Here is a 7,788-nt window from a genome sequence, read left to right as displayed (position 1 = left end):
TTATTGGCTTGAAAATTCTAAAATTTTAAGTAAAGTTATTTTTTACACGTGCAGCCGAACCTTACGCGCGTATTTACGCGTATTTACGCGTATGCACGCAATGTACGCGTCTAAGGTGCGCGTAGAAAATAATTTTGTTAACAAATTTGAATTCTTAGACCCAAAAAATTATTATTTTCACTTATAGTATGTTTATTTACAATTTTTATCAAGCTTTATTGAGTTTTTGCCGTTTTTTGATTATGAACGAAGAGTGTTTGATTATGTGTATAGCATAATCAAACACTCTTCGTTCATCTTCAGTAATATTCCTATCTGCTTGATTGCTTAAATATGTCATAAGGTCTATATTTCTATGTTACTTGGAAATAACATACTTTCTTAAGTTTCTTTCGTAATATATAAGAATCGGTTAATTACGGTAAATTCGGTTAATTACGGTAAATTCGGTTAATTACGGTAATAGCTTGAACCAAAGTTATGACAAAAATCGAACAAGTAGAACAATGTCGAAACAAAACTTTCGGTTTCGGCTCCGGCCGAAAAGTCCCGTTCACAAACTTATTGCTTCATGGCATTTCAGTGCGTTTTGCTTTCTCCCTTAAACCTCTACAGTCCTCCACATGATGATTTGAGTAAACTATCGCTCAAGAACACATGCGAGTACCGTCAAGACAATGGCCGTCTTGCAGAGAGTGTACAAATACAAACCACTGACGCAAATCGCTGAATCAAATCAACATAAAACTTTTTTTATTATTAAAATCTAAAGTCTGACATACATTTGCTCCTTTTTATTGCAATTTAAAGAAATCTTTCTAATAAATAAATCGAAAGAATCGAGTGGGGCGCTCTCGAGAATATGTATACTTTTATCCAAAGCATCGGATATATGCGAGTTTACTGTTCACTTATCGTCACCGCAGATAAAGAAAGACCATAAGCGGTCACATTATTTTTTCTTTGTTAGTAAAATCTGGAGAGACGCGTATTGCGCTTACAGAGACATTATTAACTAAAGTACAAATGGCACCACCTGTGACAAACATATTCGGATGTTTTTTGAGCTCAGCCTTTCCAACGAGTTATCCATTGTCAACTGCATAGCTAACAACAATTGTACCAGTGTCAACAACGGTGCTATCGTAGAGTTTATTAGCAATAGTTGATACACATTACAATAGCACCAACAAAGATATCTTTATATTTAGAGTTAGACATCTTTGAAAACAAATGCGTTGTACCGTGGATAACAGATTATTAAATTCTCTCCAAATGAAGAATGTCCAGAGATAGTGACAACCATATCATACTGATTTCTCGATATATCGTACGCTTTCTCAATATCTCGATATATATTATACACTAGTTTGAAGAAATCTCTTTCATTCAACTTTTTTTATTCACAATGAATTTTTTACAAAGCTCTAAGCTTCATTTTTTTTCCCGCAACTTACCTTGTTTATAAAGAACATTGTATCTTGGATGTATGTCTTTGGGCTTGCACTTGCATAGTCTCTACGATTGTAGGTGATAGGCTGTATTGATGGGGTGCGGGTGTTGTAACCCTTGTGATGTATATGTTAGATGATTGTGATGTGTTAACTTTAAATGAAAACAGTTTTTTTTGATGGTTTTATCGAACGCTGCACTAGCATTTGTGAAAGTACAGTTTGAAGGTCACCTCCTATATGTGGGTTGTAAGAGATCAAGAAAAACAGAGCTGAACAGTTGAAGTTCCAAGAGAACCATCCCACGGTACAAATATTGCTACTCTGTCCAACAGTAGAGTTTAAAATAGTTTACCGATATGCTGCGATTGTTTGAGATAAACAATTACATATTCTTCCACCTGCTTATAAAAAGCGTGGTGCTGTGCAGGAAATCCTTGAAATTATCTGAGCCATGATGGTTGATGCTGATAGTATAATTATCGAATCATAACTTATCATTACGCACAATACCGCGCCTAGATCGCTAACAACTTGATACAGTGGTCATTGTTACAGTCAAAGGCAGAACTTCTTTTGAGCTTATTATTGAGGAGAATTACGGTTTACTAGATATAAATTCAATCAAAAAGAAAAGTAAACATTTTAATTTAAAACCATTTAATCCGATATTCTCAGGAAATCTATTTAAATGAGAGAACAACTAACTTCATGCGCTACTTGTCAATCATTCAAGAAAATAACTCAGATGGACTCACAGTCGCACTAACAAACAAGAGTTTGATCAAAGTCCGCTTAATGAGAGTGAGGCCGCGGCAGCCGACATAGTAATAAGAATGATGATGGTAACAGTGCGATTATTATTGCAATTGTGTGGCAGTGTGAATTTTTATACGTTTGACGACAGAAACTAAATTAGATCAAAGAAATGTGAGCTATTAAGAATGTTATTATTAAATTGACATCAGTTAACTTTGTGAAAAAAAATTTTGCAAAGTTAACTAATATTAACTACAAATCATCAGGTATTATGTTATATTGATTAATGAAACAATATATATAATAAAATAATAGTGTATAATAAATTAATTAAATAAATAATCAAATAAATAGTAATAACATCGCGATAATACATTCCGTAGATATTAATTTTTTGTTATTTATTTATATTGGGTCGTTGTTAGCTAAAAACGACACGATACCCAGGGGCGATTTTACGGGGGGGTGTGGGGGGGTGTTACACCCCCCTAGCAATTGTAAAATCAAACTTAAAGTCGGTATTTTTTTGAAAAAAAGTTATAGTCGGTAAATTTCATGGATTATTTTTCAACATGACTTTTATAGAATTTAAAAACAACAAGTTTTTTGAGTATTTTTAAAATCTGCTTATATACGATAGTTGCGATATAATTACCTTTTACAGTGGCGATATCTATTTTTAGGATAGGATTTTTGAGTCGGTATTTTTAACATATTTCACCCCCCCTCGTATTTTTCCTAGAATCGCCCCTGACGATACCCGATACAGGATACCATTAACAGACCATCAGATAGTAACAGCACATTACTATTAGTAACTCACAATAGATGAGTAAATATATTTAATTTACCTAAGCATTATGCTTTTAGGCTACCATTTTGTCGGAATTGCTCTCTAGTTATTGAAGTTTTATATATTTGCAGAATAAAATAATGTTTCACAACATTTTGGAGCCAATTTGACTTGTCATTGTAAATCAATAATTGAACAATATGAAAGTATTGTCTAACGTTATTGATATCTAAGCTAAATAATATAATTTATAATTAAATGCATATACTGTAATGTGTTAGTATTTAATAATAATCTCACGTCAGGCATGAAATGGATATTTTATGCTGTTTAAAAAACATATGCCTTGATTACACCAACCAAGTGATAATCTCACAGAGTATTCTCGTGTTAACTCGTTTGAAAAACTTTGCCTTTATTACACCAACTAAGTGATAATCTCACAGAGTAATCTCGTGATAGCTCGTTTGGAAAACATATGTCTTGATTACACCAACCAAGTGATAATCTCACAGAGTATTCTCGTGTTAACTCGTTTGAAAAACTTTTGCCTTGATTACACCAACCAAGTGAAAATCTCACAGTGTATTCTCGTGATAACTCGTTTGGCTAGAACTAATACAAAATTAAAAAAACAAAATTAAAAAAAAAATTTTAATTTTGATAAAAGTTCAAAAAGAAAACCTTTTATTAAAGTCAAAATAAAATGAATAAAAAAAAATCTAAATGAATTTTAAATTTTGAATTAAAAGGCTGTAAAAGATTGAGTGAATGTTCAAATGGTTTTCACTTGAAGATAAGATTTTTGTGAGTATAGTAAAAAATCATTCGTGTTTATTTTACATGATCTTAAAAAAAATTTAAATCACACTTTCAAAGGTCTTAGTGATTTGACTCTTTCTAATGTGGATTTATTTCAATAGGAAATGCTTACATTAGAATTAATGTTATTTATGGTTATTACATTATTTTTAACTTTAAGATTGTTATATCATTTTAAATTTTTTGTATTATTTTTTGAAAATTTTCTAAACGAAAAAAAAGTTAAATAGAAAAGTGTGGAGTTTGCAGCTAAATAAATAACTGTTAGGTCTGTTGAAATTAAAATGCCAGAGAGAAATATGTAGAAAATAATAGTTCATAAATCTAATTTGGATTGGTTTCAATCGGAATTTGCTTGTATGAAAATTAATTCTATTAATGGTTTTTAACCTTTATGATTGTTATAATACTGTGATATTTCCGATGTTGCTATAAAAATGTCTTTTTTAGTTGGTTTTACTGTAAAGTTTGGTTATCTAAAAAAACCGAAAGAAATGTTCTCTACGACGACTTCTGTTTTTATTAAAAATTTGATTGCAATTTTTTTATTATCGATAAAAATTATCTGAAAAGCATTGAATAAATTGTAAGCTAATTAACTCCCACTTCAACATTTTTTTTCACCGTAAAATAAAATTGTTTTGTATCAAAGAAGCTGCTGAGATATTGCACAACACGCAAAAAGAAGTTGCTAAGATATTGCACAACACGCAAAAAGAAAGGAAGTGAGTTAAAGTAAAGATTGTTCAATTTTTTCCTTTTAAAGTAAAGAAAAATATTAAAACTTTTACTTCGCTGCAGCTATTCATACCTTTTCATTTATCAAACTTATTCAAAAGATCTATTGAATTAAAAATGATAAAAAGATCTCAAAGGTTTTAAAAGGATTATAAAATTTTTCACCGTGACATCTTAAAGGCTTTGCTATAAATGTTTTGTTTTTAAAATTTGGCTTAGAGCAACAAGAAGACGTCCAAGCTCAAACTCTTCAGGTTGTTAATTGTTTACTTTTTTGTTTCTTGTCATTTGATGTTTTTGATTGGTTGTATTCATGGAATTTTCGATCTGCTACTTGTTTTGTAATCTCAATGTTTTGTGAGCTCGATGAGTTTAGACTGATGAGCAAACAAATTTATCTCGAAAGAAAAAAAAAACGAATGATTTTTTGTTTTTGAGAGAAGCTTGATAACCACTTCAAAAGTAATATTTTAGAGATTTAGTCAAATGAGAGTTTAAATCGTAATTGATGATTCAGATGATCTCGTTGCACTTAAACCTTTTCTTCTAAAAAATTAATGGATATTAAACTGTTTAACGATTATTTCATAACTTTTATAGAAGCATGACGAAAATTTTACTTTGGTTTGCAATAGTATTGCTTTTAACTGCTGAAATTCTGTGCATAATTCCGTCTAAGTCAGATTATGAGAAAGCAAAGACAGATCTCGCTAAGTTAATTGAAAATAATCGAATTGGAAACGATTTACCTTTCATCGCAGGATTTGTTCGACTTGCATTTCATGATTGCATTGGGAGTGGTGGCTGTGATGGCTGCATTGATCATTCAAATCCAGATAATGCAGGTTTAAAAAGATACACGGATCCTCTTGATCTCTTGTATGATCAATCGTATGTCGGAAGGATATCAAGAGCTGATTTATATGCATTGGCTGCAGTTCAGGCTTTATTTAGATCCACATTTGATACACACGACAAGTATACCGGGTTTGATCTCTTTAGGTTAGGCAGAAAAGATTGCAGCACATCCCCAGCGGAAGACAGTGATGCCAATTTTCCAAAGGGAACAGACGGTAAAACTAAAACATTCCAATTTTTTAAAGACTTTGGTTTTAGCGAACGTGAGGCAGTAGTATTGCTTGGAGCGCACACTCTTGGAAGAACAACTCTAAGTAACTCAGGTTACCATGGACCTTGGGTAGACAGCCGTTTTTCGAAGGTGAAACCGCTGACGGCAAATTCTTTAGCTCCAACAAGTGTGCTAGATAATTCTTATTACAATATGATTGTAAAAGTACCTTGGAAGCAATTTAAAACCACAGCAAACAAAATGCAATGGCAAGAACCTTCGTCAAAAACTGTTAACGATCCATCAAAACCGAATGCAGTTCCAATTCTGTTAAATTCTGATATGGCTATTTTTTACAATCTTGAATCAACAGATAGTATAGGAACCTCAAGTTGCACACTTCCGCGCCCTCAATTTCCACCTTCATCAACAACATGCAATCCATCTGTCGGTAGGACATTTGCAGAAGAATACGCTCAAAATAATAGTCAATGGATAAAAGATTTCACCGTGGTATTTAATCGCATGCTTGAAATGAACTCTGAAGCTTTAGTAGCAACATCGGAATTGACAGATAACACTAGAAACGATATAAACTTCAAAGAAAAGCAAAATACCAACGAAATACACAATATTAACGTTGCTGTTAATGAAATTACAAAGCTGTTGGATGAAATTTCTGATCAAATCGAAGATTAGCATGGTGTTTGAAGGTTATTTTTTGGGTTGTCTTTTATTATTATCACTCTAAGATTATACCTCCTTCAAGTAATTTCTTTATTACATTGCCCACCATACTTTCCAAATTCACCGAATAATTTTTTTATAAATTTCAAAGGTTAGTTGTTAGCATAGCACTGACGTAGCACTGGTGTAATACAGATTAAGAAAGAGCTGACCATTTTTAAGGCCGTTTGTTTGTTAAATCATGTTTGTTAAATTTTAAGAGGGATTTTTTATGGTTTTATGAACACTGACTTTTATTGGAGCTTTTCATTAAAATGTGATTTCTTTAATGCTCTCCATATTCCCATTACACCTGGAAAAATTTCATTTCCCATAATATTTACAATATATTAATATAGAAAACTAAATTACTGCGACCAACTTATCAAATTTCATTGCTCACCTGCCACCTCATATTACTTTAGACAGTTTTTTAGTGCGCTACGCTAATATACAATAATATATACTGCATGTTTAATAATATATATAATAATATATTTAATATATGTAATAAAAGGTAACAAATAATAAATTAAATAAATAATAACTTATTTAACAAATAAAAAATTAATAAATATGATGTATAATAATAAAATAATATAATAATATATATAATAATATTATGTACTTCATGTTTAGCATTATAAGCAATAGGTTTATGCAATAAAAATTTTACAAAAGAGAAAAAAAATTATAAAGAATTTTATAAAGTTAAAATCTTTGTTTTGAGAAAATGAGAAAATATTATAAAACATTTTGTGTTTCAATTTATCAACAACAATAGTTTGTTAAGGCCCCAAGTACACGAAACAGAAACAAAAGTCAACAAACATTTAAATTCAGTTTCTAAATTTACTCTCACCTTTGCTCTCAGTAATAAGAAATTGTTTCTACAAAAATTGATCCTTGGCATTGAATTGAGTATGAACTTATTTGAAAATTGCATTTTGGATTAACAATGTTGCTCTCTGAATGTTTATGGCAGACTTAAGAAAAAAAAAGGTTAATAAATCTTTGTTTTATTTTAGAAACCAACAATAAAATACAGTGTATGTTAAGCTTACATACAGTTTAGGCCCTAAGTACTCGAAACCGAGGCTCGCAAGGTGTGGCTTCACTTCAAATATTATTCTGAAAGCACATTTTTTGTTTACAATAGAGTTTTTATTTAATTTTGTGGGATTTAGTGCTAACGCCATATAGCAACACATTAAGTAGGTTATGCTTTTCGTTTGAAAAGCATAACCTTTTTTTTGATGAATTGCTAGTTCTATAATATTGCAATATTTTTAAAGATTTCTCTTTTAATAGTTTCAAAATAAGATTTCAAAGAGTTTTTTTAGTAGCACTCCTAAGAATTTCACTGCTACTTGCTCTTTAAGACCAGTTTTGTTCATTATGAGATTTGGTAATTTATGAGGTCGATCATC

At 30.9% G+C, this 7,788-nt stretch overlaps 1 pseudogene across 5 annotated transcripts; it reads left to right on the top strand.

The window, feature by feature from the left end:
* The first annotated feature begins 2,346 nt into the window (after nucleotides 1–2,346).
* Nucleotides 2,347–7,573, top strand: LOC145192441 (putative ascorbate peroxidase pseudogene; annotated as a pseudogene). Of its 5 annotated transcripts, none has more exons than XR_016451794.1 (4): nucleotides 2,347–2,476; nucleotides 4,478–4,550; nucleotides 4,783–4,817; nucleotides 5,164–6,634. The product of XR_016451794.1 is annotated as a putative ascorbate peroxidase pseudogene, transcript variant X2 (transcript). The 5 variants fall into 5 exon arrangements; XR_016451797.1 differs by having other exon boundaries at nucleotides 4,478–4,560; XR_016451795.1 differs by lacking the exon at nucleotides 2,347–2,476 and adding an exon at nucleotides 4,162–4,182.
* The last annotated feature ends 215 nt before the right edge of the window (nucleotides 7,574–7,788 follow it).

The sequence above is a fragment of the Hydra viridissima genome, unplaced genomic scaffold (genome assembly GCF_058129835.1).
Source record: "Hydra viridissima isolate aposymbiotic clone 2 unplaced genomic scaffold, HvirCarnegie_v1 scaffold_1, whole genome shotgun sequence".
Lineage (NCBI taxonomy): Eukaryota > Metazoa > Cnidaria > Hydrozoa > Anthoathecata > Hydridae > Hydra > Hydra viridissima.
This window is presented reverse-complemented; position numbering and strand designations above follow the sequence as displayed.